At 48.2% G+C, this 21,340-nt stretch overlaps 1 protein-coding gene and 1 long non-coding RNA gene across 9 annotated transcripts in view; one reads left to right on the top strand and one right to left on the bottom strand.

Annotated features, from left to right (window-relative positions):
- The window catches only part of LOC147730321 (uncharacterized), a 280,470-nt gene that overhangs the window by 188,996 nt on the left and 70,134 nt on the right, over positions 1 to 21,340 (top strand). The window lies entirely within an intron of this gene.
- MYO18A (myosin XVIIIA) overlaps positions 1 to 21,340 on the bottom strand; it is a 778,205-nt gene that overhangs the window by 743,658 nt on the left and 13,207 nt on the right. For 6 of the 8 annotated variants that reach the window (XM_086955114.1, XM_086955128.1, XM_086955120.1 and 3 more), the window contains exon 1: positions 2,740 to 2,877. The exons of the other annotated variants lie outside the window; for them this stretch is intronic. The gene's annotated coding sequence lies outside the window, so the exon portion shown is untranslated. Of the gene's footprint in view, positions 1 to 2,739; positions 2,878 to 21,340 lie in introns of those variants that run through there. 8 annotated transcript variants of the gene reach the window in all.

The following is a 21,340-nucleotide window of genomic DNA, read 5'->3' as shown; positions in this document are numbered from 1 at the left end:
AAAATGTACTTGGAGGAGTCATTGTGTAAGACTTTGATGGTTAAGCAACAGAGATTGAATTTAATTTGAGCCTATAGTGGAAACCAGCAACGGTCCTTCAGGCTTGGGGTGATCTGGTCAAATGTACTTTTGTCAATGATCAACCTAGCTGAGGAATGAAGGACCGCATATGGAGGGTAGCAGGGCGCTCTTCGGAAGGCCAGATAGGGTCAGCTGGGATCACATTGCCCATTTCTAATCTGGAAATAACTAGTGCTTGAACAGCTTTCCTCAGTTCATTGTAGGAAAATAAGTGTGTATTCTTTTTTATGGCAGGGATGGAAGTTTGCAATTTGTGAAAAGCGTGTTAATATGGTGTTCTAGTGATAGCTTGCGGTCAAGAAAGAACCCCAGGTGCCAGCATGTGGCCCTCTCCACTCGGAGGGAACCAGGTGGGTCCACAGAACCCCAAAAGGGTGCATGGATCAGCAAGCACCTCAAACATATAGATCTCATAGGTGATGCAACTGTTATGCTTTTAAGCGCGACTGATCCAGATATCAGGATACCAGGAAAAATGTTTGGCTTCGAGGTCTCAGACAAAGCTGGCAATCTGAGGGTTTTCTTAGGCTTGCTGTACTTAACCTACCAAGATCAGTCAACAGGAAGGATGAACCCAAAATATCCATCCGAAGGTACTCAACCCTACTGGATCCAACAACCTAAGCGGTATTGACAAAACAGTACGGTACATGCAGCTGCAGTACGAGCTTCCTTACGCAAAGTACAAGTTGGGTACAGCAGCAACAAGACACCTTTACCTCACAGTGGTGCAAGCTTCCCTAACTCACACTGAGAGAACGGGTACAGCTCATGCAGCAGCAGTGAAAGCTTCAATGAGAAAATAGTTACAGCACAGAGAGCAGTAGGACACGCACCCCTACTAGCAGAACAGGCGGAGCCTGGGTACAAGCAAAATAAGTTTCCCCTCACAGACAGGCAGAGCATGTGCAGTTGCAAAGCAGGCCTCATTCACAGACACGTTACATGCAACAGCAGTCCAAGCTTTGCTAACACAAAGTAGTTACATCACCGATTGCAGCAGTGCAAGCTACAATCACACACTGAACAGGTACAGAACAGGCATGTGGGCAAGGCAAGCTTCCATAACCACAAATAAAACAAGTCCAGAAGGCCTGCCACACTGCAAGCGTCAATCACACACACTGGACTGATACAACACAGGCAGGTGGCAAGGCAAGCTTCTATCACCACACATAAAACAGGGCCAGCAGCAGTGCATGCTTCAATCACACACACTGAACAGGTACAGAATAGGCATGTGGGCAATGCAAGCTTCTATCACCACACATAAAACAGGTCCAGCAGGGCCTGCAGCAGTGCAAGCATCAATCACGCACACTGAACAGACAGCACAGGCAGGAGGCAAGGCAAGCTTCCATCACCACACACAAAACAGGTCCAGCAGGGCCTGCAGCAGTGCAAGCATCAATCACGCACACTGAACAGACAGCACAGGCAGGAGGCAAGGCAAGCTTCCATCACCACACACAAAACAGCAGTGGAAGCACACAAGTGAGGCCCAAGAACCAGCAGTACTAGCGTCTCAAAATAGATGCAACGGCAGCACAAACTACTCACATATTGGTTCGGATGCCATTTACCACACGTATACACTGTTGTGGGCCCCATATTATGGTACTTAATTTACCCACCTCGGAAGGATGGAAGGCTGAGTCTGCCTAGGCCAGACTCGAACTCATGAACACCTCACTGGCTCACGGGTCATGTAGCGATAACAAGTGAAGTGATCTTGGCCTAGCAATGGCAGACTAGACTCTGCTGTGGGCCACCGCCTTACAAAGAAATGTAAAGAGGATGAGCGCGTCGATATTCAACGCAGGCACGTAAGTCATGGGCAGTCATTGCTTCGCGTGGACAGACTTGTCCACTTCAGGTATGTTACTAAAGGGTCAGCGAGCGTGAAGCTGGTGACAGGGCTATTCGTACCCCAGAAGCTGGTACCGATCCCTTCACCTGATGAAGTCCCTGCCCATGTGACACCAGTGTATCACGAGAAGGTTAATTTCACAGAGAATGAAACAGAATGCCCAACAGCTGGAGGAACTAGAGGAGACAATGCCCGTGGGGTGACCACAAGCACCCATTGTACAGATCACAGTCATCTATAGGAGGCTGTAGGTCCACCTGCTGTTTGCACAGTAAAAACACAAAGAATGCAGTTTGTTTTGGGACCGTGATAAGAGTGATGCCAGCCCGAGAGACTAGTTAAGTTGGCAAGCGGAAGCGCTGCATGAAACTGGAAGAAGAAGGCACTAGCTAGAGAACAGAGCCTGAACGAGGGGGGGGATCAGTCGCAGCTCAGGGGCACTGCCCATGCTCTGGGGTTGCCCGTGTGGCAGCATGCTCTGCACACAAAGGGAGGAAGGAGCGACTTCTCCACGAGGGAGTTGTGCCCGGCAGAGGTGAAGGGGAGATGCCTGCGGGGTCATGAAACCTGTCTGCACCCGCGCACATCAACCTGCTGCCGCTGCCCCTGACACAAGCAGGCACCCACCGCTGACAGGCGGCGCAGGGAGCCCTGTCACGCCGCGCACCGGGCAGCCCCCGCCACTGTATGAAGAGGGAGGGAAGGGGCGTGCAGCAGCCTGCTGCTTATGGCTGGGACTAGACTGCCATGCGCCCCACGCACGGGAGGGCGCCGAGGTGTGAGGGTACCTGTTCACGTCTGCGTGGCTCTCCCTCGGTCCGCTGGCGGCTGGGCTGGGCACGGCTCCACAGGCAGCATTGACAGCCGCGCCAGCTGCACTGCCGTCTGTCCCAGCCTGGCCACCGGGCAGCCTCCCCCAGGGCTCCGACCGCCGGTGCTGCCGCCCTGCGGCCGGCGAGGGGACAGCCAGGGCTCATCACCTGCTGCCGGCTCTGGAGCCAGCTGCAGGGCTCCACACCCACCCACAAAATGTGGCGGCCACGTGAAACCCGTCCGCAAACAGGAACACGCGTGCGAAGAGTTCCCTTCTGTGGTCTTTATGGTGCATGTCAGGTTCAACGGTCGGTTGTCACAGCACACTTCCGAATACGATCCATTGGGCACAACAATGTGGGGACGAGGGGTGGAGGAGAAGGGGCGAGGCCATGGGAGACAGGATGAAAGATGCAACAGACACACGCTCCCAGGCAAGGGGGGATTCATGAAGTTAGTGTGTAGAGAACACTGTGTGTTTCCTACCTCTTTCTGGTTACTTCGAAGCACTATTGAACCAGGCCCACCCAAACATGACCTTTGGCCCACCCAGTCAGGGGCGAAGAGGCCATGGAGCAGGCACCTCTTAAATGCTTCCTCAATTTCAACCACTGCACATAAAAAACAAATGTCCACTGTCTTTAAAACTGAAACTGAGTGGTGTGTTTTGGGGGCAGAGTTGGGCGGGAAAACAAAGTAACAGGGATAGCCGAGCTAAGAGCTGATGTACAAGCCGAGCCCTGAAAATGTTTGCTATGTGAAACATACAACAAACATCATGTATAATATTAAACTGTTTCTTCAAAATTCAATTTTCTTTTATTTTTTTAACTCGTGGAAGCTTTGACATTAATGTTACAATTAAGCGCTGCACTTAAAACTACTTATTAAAAGTGATCGTTTTTATACATTTGCTTATAGTCATTCCTACCCCGTCCCACACTGGTAACAGTGCCATTAGGGAACCAAGAGACAAGACAGTGGTCATGTGGACCTTGTATGTGGCCCAGATATAATAGAGCAGCATTAGTCTATTAAATCGAACACAATAGGTTTTTGTATAGTTTGATTTCAGATTTGTGTATTTGAACGTGCTTTCATGCGCAAATATGAAGAAAAGCGAGTTTTGGTGAAAAAAAAATGTTTGCCCAAGCTCACAAAATAGTAATGGAGAAGCTCCAATTTATATCCAGGTTTTATTTTTTCACTTTCTATAAATCAGCCTTTAAATGGCTATCTGACTCTCCTTTTTACATTATTGCTTTGTTTTTACCACTTTGTGCAGATTTCTGCTGTTTTTATATAGTGTGAACTCGACCTGGACATATTGAAGCGCTTTACATGAACACCAGTTACATTATACAAGGTCACATTCATTTCTTTTAGGCACTGGAGATTTGCCAGGAATCACATGATGTTGAACCAACGCAGAGAATCAAACCTAGCTGGTTCAGTTCCAACGTTGGATGCTCTTGCAGTAATGCCACATCCTGGGTAGATTGAGGGTGGCAGGCAGAAGGTACAAAGCTTGGCTGATTATGAGCTTTAAGGTCCAACAAGACCTAAAGCTGAACCAGAGCCAGGCTCCAGGCTCAAGCTTTCAGAGCCAGTCTTCCTACTGAAAATGTCAAGGCTTAGGTGTGGTAACGGGGACCTCTTTAACCTTGAACTACTAATACACTCTGCTTGGAGTCCTGCTGCTGGTGCTAAAGCCTAGCCTGCTGGAAATTATGAGTTGGGCTGTTGAGTATAGACACCAGCTCTCACTCTCAAACAACTCTCTGGTCAATGTATGCCTGTTTCGAATAAGATATAAGGAAAATCCTGGGTTTGTAGGCTATCTACAGAATTTACAAAAATTGGGCCCGAATTGGCCCACCCGAACGAACCCTTGGCCCATGCAGATGAAAATTCCTAGAAACCAGGCCCAATTGGAATGGGGAAAGATGACAGCAGACGGGGCAAAACTTTCAACAGTGCAGCAGTTGCAGTGCACCAGAGCCCAGATATGTGGGAGGATCATTACACCTCCGTAATGGAGGTTTTTGCTAAAGAAAATTGGGAAGGAAAGCCCTTTTTTTTCACTTTTAAATTAGGGCCATGGCACACATGAACATCACGGAGGGTAGGCTACGGAAGTACTTCTGCCTACAAGACGTAGCACTTTCAGCTGCACTCACAAATGTACCTAATTTACCAGATGTTGAAGTTTGTCCACGTGGATGAGAGGAAAGCGGGCTGTCAACGTTTACGTTTTTCCTCATAAGTCCAAGCTGTCAACATTTGTGTCCTCCCTCATAAGTACAACAAAAGTACAAAGCGAATGTGACCAACCCGAAGGTCTCTCATAGGGAATGACCCATGTCCAGGAGCTCTTCATTCTCTGTGTTGTCTCTCACAGTATGCGAAGGACCAACCAGATCCACAAAGAAAATGTTCGGCACGGCCTCACACACCCGCTAATTTAAAGCAGCAGCATATAGGTAATCCTGAGGGAAACACCTTTGACGAAAGTGTGAATACGCGGGTGTCTCTGCAAACCCCATCAATGGGGCCCTCTGTCAAGTGCGGATGAACGAGCAGAGACGTTGTAAGTTTTGAAGTATTTATTTATAATAAAGCAGGAGCCCTCCGGCCGCAGGTATGTTCTCCATGTAATCACAACTGTATCAAAAGATACGGCCGTGGAAACCATGGAGAAAGAATGTGGCCGTGAAGCTCCTGGGAAAATATTACATTTTAAACACAAACAAGACACGTGATCATGCTTGTGATGTGGAGACATCACTCGCATGATCATCTGCGTGCGACAGAATGTAAGAATACCTGAAGTACATTACACCCGCTTTATTTAAAGTTAGGGGCCATCATAAATGGAAAACTCAGCATACAGGGCCCAGCAGGACTGTACTCATAGGTAACGAATGGTCGCTTGCTGATGGATGAATGTACACCACGATAGACAAGAGTTAGGAAAGTAGGGATCTAGGGCCTGAAGAAAGCCTGGGACCCTGAGTGGGACCATGCTAACGGCTGAAACATGTTGGCCCATTACGATGCAGGTATAATGGTCAGTTTCATGCAGCACTATAGTTTTTAACCATCCCTTAGGCTCACTCATATTAAAATTAAATCCCTGGGTTTAGGGCATACAGATTTTCAAGTTTCTAGGTCCTGGTTCCACTGAATCCCCCACCCCGTACCTCCTACCTAACCCCCAAAAGAAGTACTCCCTGTAACCACGGGGAGCCCATTCACCACTAGAACTTTCTCTGGTGAATGTGGCATGGCCCAATGATGAAGCATGATACTTGTGTGAGGGCATGGCTAACACTTTTTTTGTGAATACGGTTTTTACGTCACATACTGTGTGGCATGACACAGAGAATGAGAAGCTCCGGACAGTGGGTAATTCCCTATGAGAGAGCCCTTGAGTTTGTCTAGTTTGCTTTGTGCTTTTGTAGCACTATCAGCCACATAGGGAGACACTAGGGGTGCAGTAGCCCCATCTCAAAATGCAGACACCCCCACAAAGAGCACTACTGTGGCCTCCGCTTACTTCAATAAGAGTAAAACCTGCACTGGCCCAAACGGTGAAGATTGTGCTATTATCCTCTACAGCGCCTTGAAGCCCTGAGCATACATGCTCTTTACAAACTCTAATTACATAACAGCCATATGCATTTGAATAATCAGATAGGGGAGTCAGAGCAAAAATCTGGGGTGCAATCGAGAATTTAGGAGTTTGACCAAGTAAAGTAACGCGGCGGGCAGCGTCTTGAAGGCGCCATGGCCCCCTTCCACACAGCAACGGTCATCAATGATTTTGACGCCTGTGTAAATAAGGAGAAAACGGACACTTGATTCTCTATTTTTGCACATTTTGTGGAGTACTTTTAATGAACTACAAAATCAATCAGTGATATAATATCTGATTTAACGCATCCCCATCTGTATTGTAGTTGCATTTATGTAGCGCTTTATACCGCTGGCGAAGTGCAAAGCACATTTGCAGGGATGGTTGCTCCATACTAGATTTCCTTCTACTCTTGATTTCTGTTACTAGTTGCTTCAGAAACACATGGCATGGCTGCTGCCACCTCTACAGGTTGGAAGCAACCTAGGGCTGCACCCAGGGGTCTTACAGAAAAACTAGGCCTGCAAGGGTCTGAAATGAAGCCCCAGAGACTGCTCACACCGCCAGGACCCAAGCCTAGCCGCAACCCTCTCTTGGAGGACAAGGGTAGGAAACAGCTAGAATAAAGGGCACTGGTGTTTTGTTCCAAGAATTCCTGGAATGTACGAAATAAATTAAAAGCTTTAAAACAAACTGGAAGAGGCCCAGAATGACACCAAATATGGAGCGCCCAACAAGGGGAGCTGGCAGTTTTATATAGTAAATCCCTTTCATTTCAAAGATGCCGTAAAGCTGCTCGGAGTCAGAAGGGACATGTGTGTAACTGTTTGTTTAGTGTCAACAGGCGGCGGGGGGGAGGCCACGAGCACCCGGCGCTCCAGTCGGATTACAGCAAGCACCCAGGACTGCAGGAAACATTCAATCCACGTCACGGGGGTCCGTGCTCGGGTATGGGCTGGGATAGGACTGTGGGGCCGAGGCGGGTAAGATACGGTCACCAGAATTTTAAAGCCAAAAACCGCGACATTTCACAAAAATAGAAGAAGGACTACAACTTTAATTAAGGACATATGGAAGCCGTTAGGGAAATGAGAAAAAATACTGAAAAGTGGGATGTTTTGCTCTCTCTGCCACACCTCTGACTCCGCCCAATGAACCAACCACGGGTTACTCCTGCCCTCTGATTCTCCGCCTACAGTTCACCTACTTTTCCCCCCCACTTCGACCACTGACTGCACCACGGTGACAACCTCCAAATAGGGCGAAGTAAGGCTGGCTGGTCGACACACTAAAGAGGACAATCCAGGCGATGTTCAGAATGACCAAGAGTATGCTATCCTTTATGCCACATTTCATGAACATTAATTCCCCCGTAAGCACGTTCTTTGGTAGATATCCTAAGATATGGGTTGGAGCGCGGCCCCAGCTGGAAGAGCTATGAAGCTCATGATCTGTCAGTGAAGAATACAAAGGGCGCAGCGCTGCACTGTTAACGGCGGTAAAGTACAGGCATGGCTGAGGAATAAAAGCTATGCATGGGTCAGTAAAGTAAGTGTCAAGGATAAACGCTGCACTTCCGGGGGGTGGGGGTGATTTGACACTTTGGACCCGTGTGAAGAATAAAACATGCACTCTTATCTGTGGAAAGGCTTAAAATAACCACAAAAGAGGAACATAAAAGATGTGTGTACCTTATTCCATGCCCAAATGCAGAAGAGCACAAAGCAGGCTGTGAAAACTATGGAACAGCCGTGACCCAGGTGAAAACAAATACAGGGTCGAACACACCCAAGAAGCATGCGGGGGAATTATATAAACTCCGGAGGCAATGCCCGGCTTTAGGACAACAGGTCTAGGTGATCGCCTAGATGTATCTCTCAAAATATGATTTCATTCGGTGAAGTGGACGGCCTTAAAAAGGAAGCGTTGCATTTTTAAGAGTCTGGCACCTGAAGGGGGACATATAGTGGTAACAGTACAGAGACACCCCGACTACCAGGACCCTAGAAGGATGGAGCGGATCATTAAAATGGGGAGCGGAAGAAGAGTTCTGCAGTATTGGGCCTGGACAGACGGACCGAGCTTCGACAGACGGACGAGATTCAACCAACGACCGCCACATGCTTCATCAGCAGCTTACACCCCTCGCCAGATTTTCTTGGCATACGGCTCCTGATTGTGCTCAAAATATGGGGCGCAGAGCAGTGGAAATGATGGTATCCTGACAAATGTCACCCCCTAAACAAAGAAAGAATAGTGATGAGGTCTCTTCATCAGCCAGCTTCGAGCAAGCAAATACAGAGGAGGGACAAGGACTAACTGAAGTGTGTGTGCAAAATCTGTGGACCCGCTCTCTAGCACATGCAACATCTCTCTGGTGATGTGCGAAATCTGTGGGCCCGCTCTCTAGCACATGCAACATCTCTCTGGTGATGTGCAAAATCTGTGGGCCCAGTCTTAGCACAAGCGCCATCTTTCTGGTGATGTGCGAAACCTGTGGGGCCCGCTCTCTAGTACAAGAGCCATTTCTCAGGTGATGTGCATAATCTGTAGGCTCACTCTCCAGCACAAGCGCCATCTCTCTGGTGATGTACGAAATCTGTGAGGCTCACTCTCTAGCACAAGCGCCATCTCTCTGGTGATGTGCGAAACCCAAGGGGCCCGCTCTCTAGCACAAGCGCCATCTCTCTGGTGATGTGTGAAACCCGAGGGGCCCGCTCTCTAGCACATGCAATATCTCTCTGGATTGTGCAAAATCTGTGGGCCCGCTCTCTAGCACAATCGCCATCCCTCTGGTGATGTGCGAAACCTGTGGGGCTCACTCACTAGCACATGCAACATCTCTCTGGAGATGTGCAAAATCTGTGGGGCCACTCTCTAGCACAAACGCCATCTCTCTGGTGATGTGCAAAATCTGTGGGCCCACTCTGTAGCACAAGCGCCATCTTTCTGGTGATGTGCGAAACCTGTGGGGCCCACTCACTAGCACATGCAACATCTCTCTAGTGATGCAGTTTGAAGGCCAGATAAGGAGAAACATATGCCTTTCAAGGATGCAATACTTAAATAAAAGACGTAGTGGCCTATCTCAACAATTGGAGGCCTATCCCAAAAACAAAGAGACCTGCCCCAACGATGCCGTAAACTGTCCTAATGACAGAGACCAATCCCAGATACTATGAGACCTAACCCAAAGACAAGGGATGTATCTTTAAGTCACAGAGGCTTACGGCAAAGACACACAGGGTCATTCAGAAGAAACTCTCTTTTTTCCTGAAACCTGTAGAGTCTTTGTTTCTGAAGCTCTAGAGACCATGGGCTACATGTTAGACCGTGTTTAGAAGTCGCAAATGGAGACTCGGGATGCTAGATACCGCTAACACAGCTTATAGCATGTGCCAACCCCATTTTGCGAGCTGATAACCTATCCCTGACTAGCAAAATAGGGTTTGTTAGTTGGTATTAGGAAGGGGCGTGCCAAGGGCGTCCTTTCCTGATACCGAGTCGCCTGGGCATGTATGAATGTTTTGAGACAGGAATACGGTCACGAAACATTCATATATTACTAACGCCGTGAAAGAGAAGGTAACCCATTCGCAAACAGGAAGCAGTCCCCAAGGGACCCCTTACCCTTTGTGAATGTAGGTGGCAAATATTTTTAAGAGCAGGCAGTAAACCCACAGCCGAATCCTAAAAAAGAAAAAAGGAACATTTTCATTTTTCTTTTTTAAATGCATCCTGGGCTGCGTTTAAAAAAAATGCTTTATTTAAAAAGCAATCACAGACATGGTGGCCTGCTGAGCCCAGCAGGCTAACATCCCTGTGATTAAAGGCCCTTCTCAATGGGTCACAAAGTGCGACCGGCCTCATGAATATTGATTTGACAGGTCGATTGCGACCCTATCAAGGATGCTTTGCGACCGCATTCCAGGTCGCAGAGCATTCATACATACCAGTACGACTCGCTATTAGGAAGGGATGCCCTTCCTAATAGTGACTCACAAATCCTATTTTGCAAGTCGGTAATAAGTTACCAACTCGCAAAATATGGTTGGTACATAGGAAAATGCATGTAACCAATAGGGTTTTTGCGACCGGTGAAATGTGTCGTATATCTGGCTTTTTGCACATATGAAAAGCCCATTTAGCACTTTTTAAAGGGCCGAAATTGCGATTCGGCCCATTAAGAAATACAAAAGGCCTTTGTACATCAGGCCCATGATCTTTTCTAATTACATTGAGGGTTATTTCGAACACAGAGGCTTTCCCAAAAATAGAGAGACACAGACATTTTTGAAGACGTACATTTCCCCCTCCAAATGAGTAATACATTATTATATCAGTGTCGACACATATTATACATTGGGAGTGAAAGCCCACCTGAAGCCCCAATGTGGGAGCAAGATAGCAGCCAGTGGAGGCTTCACGTGCCAGTCAAGCCTCTCCCAACCTATCCAGTCTTTGGCTGACCTGGGAGAGGGAAGGGGGACCCAACGCCACCCGCCTGCATATGTAATGAAGCAGCTCCGCCAATTACCAGGCGTTGCACACCCAGTGCACATGTAGGCCTTTCAACTCGCCACCCGATCAATTATTTAGGAAGGGAAACGAGCAGCGCGTTTGAGCACAAAGCCCGTGCTCTCTTGATGGCCTGTCACGTCAGGGTTTCCAGAACTCATTGACATGGGGGCCCTGCACGACCAGGAACAGCGTGCCGTGCAATGCCACACAAGTACACAAAGCTCGTTTCAAGCATGATACTGCGGCCCACAGAGGCAGACACTTCTCTGTCTGCCCAACGCAACGCCGAGGGAGCTGGAGGGGTGATGAGTCTTTGTACTTATTTAGTACTATGCCTGGGTGAAGAGCTCAAACAGACTGCTTGTGCAGGGTCCACGTTGCGCGGTGCAGGGCCCACGTTGCGCTGTGCAGGGCCCACGTTGCGCGGTACAGGGCCCACGTTGCGCGGTGCGGGGCCCACGTTGCGCGGTGCGGGGCCCACGTTGCGCGGTGCGGGGCCCACGTTGCGCGGTGCGGGGCCCACGTTGCGCGGTGCGGGGCCCACATTGCGCGGTGCGGGGGCCCACGTTGCGCGGTGCGGGGCCCACGTTGCGCGGTGCGGGGCCCACATTGTGCTGTGCGGGGCCCACATTGTGCTGTGCGGGGCCCACATTGTGCTGTGCAGGGTCCACTTTATGCTGTGCGGGGTCAACGTTGCGCTGTGCGGGGTCCACGTTGCGCTGTGCGGGGTCCACGTTGCGCTGTGCGGGGTCCACGTTGCGCTGTGCGGGGTCCACGTTGCGCTGTGCGGGGCCCACGTTGCGCTGCGCAGGGTCCACGTTGCGCTGCGCAGGGTCCACGTTGCGCTGCGCAGGGTCCACGTTGCGCTGCGCAGGGTCCACGTTGCGCTGCGCAGGGTCCACGTTGCGCTGCGCAGGGTCCACGTTGCGCTGCGCAGGGTCCACGTTGCGCTGCGCAGGGCCCACGTTGCGCTGCGCAGGGCCCACGTTGCGCTGCGCAGGGCCCTCGTTGCGCTGCGCAGGGCCCACGTTGCGCTTTGCAGGGCCCACGTTGCGCTTCGCAGGGCCCACCTTGCGCTGCGCAGGGCCCACTTTTATAGTAATCTGTTAGTGGCAGTTCCCCACTAACAGATTAGTCTTTGGTCGTGACTCTCGTTTCCCTTGAAGCTCTAATGTTCATGTCAAGACCAACAGGGAGTGGTTTGAAAGATCTGGCTTGAGGCTGAAATACACACCTTCTAATCAACCATGCTCCCTATGTGGCCTATGCTGGGTCTATGGGGAGAGTGCAAAAATGCCCTCTCGAGTGACTCACACTAAAACATTCTAAACAAAACTCATTGCTGTTGGGGAGCAGGAGCCATGTCCAGCTCTTCTGGAATGAATAAGGGAAGCATTCTTTGAAGGCCTACACCTGCAACACCGGTATCAACCTAAAGAATCCTTCCCGGAAGTTGGAGCCCTGTGCTGCCAATTCACCTCCACATGGGACCAAGTTAGGAGGAAGCTCTACACCTCGACAGTGACCTGAATTGCAGACATGCCTGAGCTTGCTTAGTCAACACAAAAAGCGATGGGTTGAACCTCCGAATTAATGGTGATTACTCTGGGTCATGTTTCAGTTAATTGTTTTTGAGCTCGTCCATCTTTACAAAGAGGGCCCAGCAAGATGTACATTTTTCTTGGCCTCGCTGCACAAAGTACAATCCAGACTGAACTCCAAGGCCAATTTGCCTCTAAAAATAAGCATTGGCATGGCCAATAGGTCTTGCCTACATGAGAGTGATTGGCTTTGCCAATGTCATTTATCCATGTTGTACAGCTCAGTGGCTGCTGTTCAGCATGACTAAAAGTAAGTGGAGTGGCATAGAGGAGAGTGGCATAGAGTGGAGTAATGCAAAAAGAACAATTGATGAACAGAATGCTGAACGATGTCAAACATTCACCCCAATACAGAGAGCTGGGCCTAAATCCCTCTTTTTTTGCTCCCCATGCCCAGAGGGTGTTGCGCGGAGTAGAGTGACGTGGAGTAGAGTTACGTGGAGTACAGCTGAGCAGAGTGGAGTTGAGTAGAGGAGAGTGGTGTAGAGTTGAGGAGAGCGGCGTAGAGTAGAGGAGCGTGGCACAGAGTTTTGTAGAGCGGTAGAGTGCTGTAGAGTGTCACTGTGTGGAGTGGAGTAGCGTAGAGTAGAGCATTGTAGAGTGGCACAGAGTGGAGTGGCCTAGAGTGCCATAGAGTGGCACTGTGTGGTGTGGCATGACGTAGAGTGGCATAGATGTCGGTGTTAAAAGTAGAAAAGTTCACTGCACATCCAAGAATATTAAAAAAACGCTTAAAAGATAAAAAAAAATTGTGTGCTGCAAAACAACGAGGAAGAACACGTTTACTTGGTCCATTCTCCAAGGAGGTGCTAACAGACGAAAGGAAGAAAAGCCTATGGGACCTAAACAATCAAAAGATTGCAAATGAGAGTGACAAAAGAAACAACTAATGGTATGCTGTGAACGGATTGTAGCCCACTGAATTGTAAACCATATGTCTCGCAGCACAGTGCATGCGCTGTGTAGGCGGGACCTAATGAAACAGAAGAAACTCCTGACTGTTAGTTGGCCCTCGCCCTTGAAGCGTGACTAAAGTCCTCTGCACAGCAGGGCCAACTTCTGGGCATCACCATCCTACTTCGGGATATTCCCTTAGACAGCACAATAAGTGTTAAATGGAATGCTTGATTAATCTCAGCCACTAGTAAGTACCCTAGTCTGCATTTCAGCCTACTTGTCAGCAGCCTGGAAGAATTTCCCAACAAAAAAACGACTCCAGCCTGATTGCCCTAACCAAGACTGTAGACCTACCTATGAAGGGAACTGCCTGCCATGGTGTATTAGCAAACAGTCTGCCCAGTTTGACAATTTGAATACCAGTTGAATAGCTATAAGTAGTGGCCATGCTTGGCAAGCATACTCGCTCTGCAGTCGTATTGAATTGTACACTTTGGGACTCCTTTGTGCAAATGCTCATCCCCTTTGAACACGAATCTGAGGCAAGTCAGAGACCACTTCACTGCACCTTTAAGCAGCACGAATGTCCACATTCACAAGCGGCCTCTATTAGCCCTGGTGTGGTATCAAAGACATTCCCCATTGTAGTGTGTGTACAAGAGACAGTAATTGGATTTGAACTGGCCCTTGCCTGAACTTCAAGGTCTCCTTGTACCTAAAGCACTCTAACCCAATGCAGAGATTGTCTGCGGACAGTGCGAACCAACGACTGAAAAAATAAAACTGTACTACAATCAAGAGCTCATAGGATATCAACCTTTACATTTTCCTGTCGCGAAGAGCCAAAGACTCAAGCAATCCCAGGAAACTAATATTCCACTCATGAATTATGCATTTTGATGCACTACCCCATTATGGGCAGGGTGCATCCAAAACCCAACTGCAAGAGGCATGAATTTCAAAGCATCCCAAAAACTCAACAAGTCAAGTCAAGTCAAGTCAATAGATTTATATAGCGCGCTACATACCCAGAGGGTCTCAAGGCGCTTGAAGAAGGGTGGGGGGTTACTTGTCAAATATCCATGTTTTGAGTTGCTTTCTGAATGCTAGGTGGTTCTGAGTAAGGCGAAGGTGAGTGGGAAGTGAGTTCCAAGTTTTAGCTGCTAGGTAGGAGAAGGATCTACCTCCCATGGTGGTTTTGTTGATGCGAGGTACAGTGGCAAGGGCTTGGTTGGAGGATCGTAGCTGGCGGGAAGGGGTGTAGAAGGATAGTCGTGTGTTGAGGCATTCGGGTCCTATTTCGTAGAGTGCTTTGTGTGCGTGGGTTAGGAGCCGGAAAGTAATCCTCTTATTGACGGGGAGGCAGTGGAGGTTTTTCAGGTGATCAGAGATGTGTTCTTTACGCGGGATGTCTAATATGAGCCTGGCTGAGGCGTTCTGGATGCGTTGTAGTTTTTTCTGGAGTTTAGCGGTGATGCCGGCGTAGAGGGTGTTTCCGTAGTCCAGTCGGCTCGTGACCAGAGCGTGGGTGACTGTTTTTCTAGTTTCGGTAGGGATCCAGCGAAATGTTTTTTTGAGCATGCGAAGAATGTTGAAGCAAGATGAAGAAACGGCGTTGACTTGTCTGTTCATCGAGAGTGAGGCATCCAGGTTGACGCCCAGGTTCCGTGCGTGGTCCGTCGGGATGGGTGCTTTTCCAAGGGCCTCTGGCCACCAAGAGTCGTCCCAGGCGGAGGGGGAGGTACCTAAGATGAGGACTTCTGTTTTGTCTGAGTTCAGTTTCAGACGGCTGTGCTTCATCCATTCGGCTACTTCTTTCATTCCTTCGTGTAGGTTGGTTTTGGCCGTGTTAGGGTCTCTGGTGAGTGATAGGATCAGTTGAGTGTCGTCGGCGTAGGAGATGATGTTGAGGTTATGTTGGCGTGCGATGGCCGCGAGGGGGCTCATATAAACGTTGAAGAGGGTGGGACTGAGTGAGGACCCTTGGGGTACGCCGCAGATGACTTCAGTGGCCTCTGATTTGAATGGTGGAAGGCGGACTCTCTGCGTTCTTCCGGAGAGGAACGAGGTGATCCATTCCAGTGCGTTTCCTTGGATACCGATGTTTTTGAGGCGCTGTAGAAGGGTGCTATGGCAGACCGTGTCGAAGGCTGCGGAGAGGTCGAGGAGGATGAGGGCGACTGTGTCTCCATTGTCCAGTAGAGTTCGAATGTCGTCTGTTGCTGCGATGAGGGCGGTTTCGGTGCTGTGCTTGGCTCGGAAGCCGGATTGTGAAGAGTCGAGGGAATTGTTGGTTTCGAGGAATGCGGCGAGCTGGTTGTTGATAGCTTTCTCGATGACTTTGGCCGGGAATGGAAGGAGTGAGATAGGGCGATAGTTTTTGAGTTCGGTGGGGTCAGCTGTGGGTTTCTTCAGGAGGGCGCTGAGTTCGGCATGTTTCCAGCATTCCGGGAAGGTTGCGGAGTTGAGGGAGCAGTTGATGACATCTCGGAGGTGCGGTGCAATAATGGAGTCTGCTTTGTTAAAGATGTGGTGAGGGCAAGGGTCTGTGGGGGATCCTGAATGGATAGAGTTCATCAGACGGATGGTGTCCTCAGTGGAGATTGGCTTCCAGTCGTTGAGGATGTTCAGGGGGGGAGGGGGTCCTGCAGTGGATTGGGTGGGTTGGTCTCCGGGTTGGTTGTCGAAGCTGTTGTGGATGTCTGCAATTTTGTTGTGGAAGAATGAGGCTAGGGAGTCGCAGAGGGCTTGAGAGGGGGTGATGTCGTTGGAGTTGGCTGAGGGGTTAGTAAATTCCTTGACGATGTTGAATAATTCCTTGCTGTTGTGGGCGTTGTTATCTAGACGGTCCTTGAAGGCTGTTTTCTTGGCGCTTCGGATTAGTTGGTGGTGTATGCGGGTGGCGTTTTTGAAGGCGTCTTTGGTGCTGGTGGTTGGGTCTTTTTTCCAGGCCTTCTCGAGGGAGCGACAGAGTTTCTTGGATTTCTTAAGGTCATCGTTGAACCAGGAGGCCTTCTTGTTGCCTAGTTTGATTTGTCGTTTTTTCAGTGGTGCTAGGATGTCGGCGCTGTTGGATAACCATTGGGTGAGGTTGGTGGCTGCTTGGTCTGGGTTTGAGGAGTGGGCGGGGGGGTTTTGAAGAAGCGATGAGGAGATCTGGTCGATGGTGATTTTGTTCCAGTTTCTTTGCAGAGTGGGATGGTGGTGGTTGTTGGGTGTGGGCTTGTTGTAGGTGAAGTGAACGCAGCTGTGGTCAGTCCAAAGGAGAGCTGTGGTGTGGCTGAAGGAGACATGTTTGCTGGAGGTGAAGATAGGGTCGAGTGTGTGACCTGCGATGTGGGTGGAGGTAGAGACAAGTTGTTTAAGTCCGAGGTTTGCGAGGTTGTCCAAAAGGGTGGTGGTGTTGCGGTCGTTGTTCTTTTCAAGGTGAAAGTTGAGGTCTCCCAAAAGGATGTAGTCCTCTGAGGGGAGTGCGTGTGGAGTGATGAAGTCCGTGATGTCTTCACTAAATTGTGCGCGGGGTCCTGGTGGCCTGTAGAGGAGGGTACCTCTGAGTGTGGTTTTGGGGTCGATGTGGATCTGGAAGTGAAGGTGTTCAGAGTTGGCGAGATTGACGTCAGAGCTGGTTGAGATGCGGATGGATTTCTTATGGACGATAGCGATGCCTCCTCCTGTGTGTCCGGTACGGTCCTTGCGAATGATCTTATAGCCTTCCGGGATGGCAATGGTGATGTCTGGAGCTGATGAGGCATTCATCCATGTTTCCGTTAGGAAGGCGACGTCCGGAGAGATGGTGTCGAGTAGATTCCAGAGGTCGATGGCGTGTCTGTGGACCGAGCGGGTGTTGAGCAGGATGCATTGTAGGTGGTTGGGATCGGACATGGAGAAACCCATGTCAAGTTTAAACATGGGGTCATCTCCAACCTAGACGAGGCTTTTACCGTGTAGTAAAATCCCATGAAAAGTCCCTACTTGCCAAGAGATGAAGGAATTTGTGATGGATGACTACCAGGACCACATTAGGTACAATGTGGACGCACTCACAGTCGGACTGAATAAATCCTGGCCCACTTCTCATCTGAATTAGCAAGTCGTTATTTAATATAAATTAGAGTTACTACTCGTCTCTGTTAGCTAAATTTGCTATATCGCTTCTAGTAGCACTCCACTAAGCATTCCTCTCAGGGATCCGTATCCTTTTTTCCACTCCCATAGTTAACAATTCTATACTTCCGTTTATTGTACCAAACTCCTCGTTTGATTAAGGGGTTGTGGGGCGATGGTCACCATCTTTGGGAGCCAGTGGCCCATGCTAAATGTGAAGGACAAGGTGCTGGCAGTCAGTGAGAGAGCAGACTGCTGGAAACACAAAGGTGTGTCCCGCTCTTTAAATGGGCACTTGCCTGGGCATCTACACAATGTCAAAAGCTTATGAGTAAGACTCCAAGTTTCAGATGTCTTTCATAGCCTTGGCAAAATATTTCTCCTGTGCTTTCCAGAAGCAGAATCTACAAAGGTCCTCCAACTCTCAACTTTGAAGAATAGCACAATGCAATTTCTGCAGTAATTGGTCTTTGCCTGTTTTATTGTAGCGTAATCTATTGAACCTTAATACACCCATCATCCATTAACTACAATTTCTACAAATCCAGACGCTAGGCTAATCCATTCTGCACCTCAGTACAGTAGTTTACTGGTTGCTCATTCTAGACACATAGGGATGCATATTGTCATCTCCACTTTACCATCCTATAGAATTACACAACTTCCAAAGAACGAACCCATACCACCCCTCCACCGTCAACCTCCTCACAAAAATGACAATCTAATTTTGGCTTCCTTGGTTTCGCCCACCACAACTAAATCAAACCACTTCCTGACAAACACACTTACTTTCCACTCCACTCACACAGCCTAACCTCACCATTACCTATTAAACCTACCCACTTCCCTTTGACACAAAACTAGAATTCGGTTAATGTGCAAGTACAGTGTCATGATACTTAGAGCAACCCACAACACTACGAGCCTTACCAAAAGCAGAAGTGCATACAGCTAGAAAAATAACACCACAGTGTGTGGCAATATTAGATAAAGTTATCACTCGTCATAAAAAAGGTGTTACTCAAGAACAGGTAAGGAGTGAGCCTTCTTGGTTTACGCAAGTCAGAACATCTAATGGCAAATGCAGACTCTTTACTGCATGGCTCCGGGTGTGGATGCCAGCTCTGGACTGTCTGCACCAATGGGCGGGTGCCAGTAGTGGCATTTTATTATTGACTGGCTGCTGTTACACCTTTATTAATTGCTAGCTGCATCTGGCCTATTCCATTCCACTGTAAATGGTTTTAGCACAGAATCAACCAATGCCGGGTACTGTGTGTCTACATGGATGTGTGATGATGGTCTCCTAGTGCAGCAGATTGCCAGCGTGATTCTGAGCAGCTCTAAGACTTGCTTTAGGGGCTCATTGGGGGCTTCAGTTGGACAGTACAGACTGAACTATTAAATACTGCAAAAAGTGTTAAGCCCCATCCGGACCGGGAAATATCAGTGGTTTGCTGCTGCGCTGTATCACTAACCTCTGCTTTTATCTATTGGATAGTCATTTATCTGTCAGGTGTAAGTGGTGGCTTTGTTGCTGCTGCCCATTTATCAAGGCAGTGCTGCATCTCAAATCAAACAAGCTTTTGGAATGCAATAAGTCTCGCATTTGCAAGAGTTTGAGGTACGGGCATTGTAAATGACAATGCCTTTTATTTATGTGTTTTGAAAACCTGTAAGCAGCCCGTACCGCTTTCAGGTTTTCAAAACCCATAAATAAAATGCATTGTCGTTTACAATTTGTGGAACTCGCGCTTTAGCTGTAAACATCGTAAGCTATATCCTGGTCAAACATCTTTTCTTCTGACTTTAGTCCGTTAAGGCCCAATCCATCAGAGGAGTACACTTCTAAAGCCCACCAGCATCTTACGGGAGACACTCACAAGGTGTCAGGCAGAGGCCAAACAGCAGGTCCAGTTCTCAATGGTCAGCTGGGTAACTGAATGAAAAGGCCTCTTGACCCTTGGCCCGTGGAGTCCACTTCTTTGTCCTGGGTACAAGAGAAAGCAGGTCATGTCCTTAAGGGCCCTTTTCAGGTCCCAGACACCGGTTTCAGGCCTCTTCTGATCTTCTTCAGGTCCAGGAGTGGGCTGGTCTGGAGTGGGTGCCTGGAAGTGCCACATTAAGCCTGCATGAGATAGTGGGTGAGAGGGGCACTTGGGCATGCCGTAACCAATGGGGTAAAAGTTCCTGGGCCAATCCTAACCACTTTGGGCACTTTCAAGATGGCAAATGTGATCAGTCCTACTAAATCTTGGCTCTGAGGGCATGGGGTGTGCATAGGGATTGCACTGTGGATATCCTAGTGTCCTCCCCAATCTAACACTAAATTCCAGTTTGGGGTAGTCACTACACTCACAATAAACCCAGAGACAAAAGTCTGATAGAACAAACGTAGGGTTTTTCAGAACACAGCACATTAATAAGAATGGTTTGGCATCCTGTCTCTCTACTTTAAGATGTGCCCCCATTGTTACATGTAAAACCCACTAGACCAGTCAAGCAGGATTTGACATTCAAGCAGGATTTGACACGGTCAAGTCAAAAAGATTGCTCACAGCCCCACCCTGAATATTCTGACAGCTTCAGAGGAATCATCTTTGCCTATTCAAGTTAGCCTGTTGTTTCCTCCTGGGAAGCTCTTGGCAACTTTTTTCACACCTATTCAGATGCTAATAACTGACTGGCAAAAGTGGGAGATCAATGAAAATATAGCCTCCAGGAACTTCAGGCACGGAAAAGGTATCTTTCTAAATGTTACTCTTCCCTAAGATTATTTAAAAATCTGCCTTCACCGTTGGAATAATTTTTTAATAACTATTAAAGAACAGTTATTTAGTTATTTTTCAAGCTACTCCCATTCCTGAGATACAGTATTAGGATTTTATCAGTACTCTGGTTTTCTGAATAGAACAGCTAGGCCTGCCACAGTGAAAATAGCTTTTGGGTGCTAGTCGCTGTAAAGACGTGTTAACATTAAACTTCTACATGTCCTACACTTTTAAATACTATGCAGATGGTCTTGTGGGTGACAAAGCCTATATAGGAGTAACTTATTAATATTTAAAAAGTAGATTTCGACCCATCAAAAAGGCTTTGTTTTGACAGGTTGAATTGCAGTTTTTAGACTGCTACTATCAGGCTGCAATGGTAAACATGAAGTCATGTTTTACATTTTCACTCAAGTGGACGCCAAAATAGGTACAACATTCCATTAGCATTTAACTTAAATGCCCTAGGTACATTTTTGTACTATATAGTTGGGACGTATGCACAAGGTAAAGAAACCTATTAGGAATATGCAAATTGGACCATGTTTAAATGGGGAGCACAGTCACTTACTACTAGTTAGCAGGTGTAAAATGCACAGAGTTCTAAAAACAGCAAAAATATAGAGACCAGCAAAGGTGAAATATCTGGGGTGAGCACCCAGAAAATGCAGATTTCTTGAAATATGAACAAGAGTTTCTGAGCCCAGGATTATTGGAGCACTATGTTCAGACGGCTAGCACTGTTTTACAGAAAAATACAATAGCTAATGCTTTCAATAGGTCAGTACTAGTTAATAAAATTTCTTTTGAGGTCTAGGTTACAAGACCTTTACCTTTCTGTTTCTGCCAGCCTACTGTTCATGCAAAAAAAAGGAAAAGGACTAAGACTTTGAAAGTTGCATCTGCTGAATTCAATGGAAAAATGTCTATAGAGGAGAAGAGAACATTTGTCAAGAGTCTATCCGACTCCGCCTTGCCTTAAAGTGGTCACATGAAAAGCAATACTTTTTAACTACAAGTCCACATTTCTCAAGCTTCAAAATCT

The sequence above is a fragment of the Lissotriton vulgaris genome, chromosome 2_1 (genome assembly GCF_964263255.1).
Source record: "Lissotriton vulgaris chromosome 2_1, aLisVul1.2, whole genome shotgun sequence".
In the NCBI taxonomy this organism is placed as follows: Eukaryota; Metazoa; Chordata; class Amphibia; order Caudata; family Salamandridae; genus Lissotriton; species Lissotriton vulgaris.
This window is presented reverse-complemented; position numbering and strand designations above follow the sequence as displayed.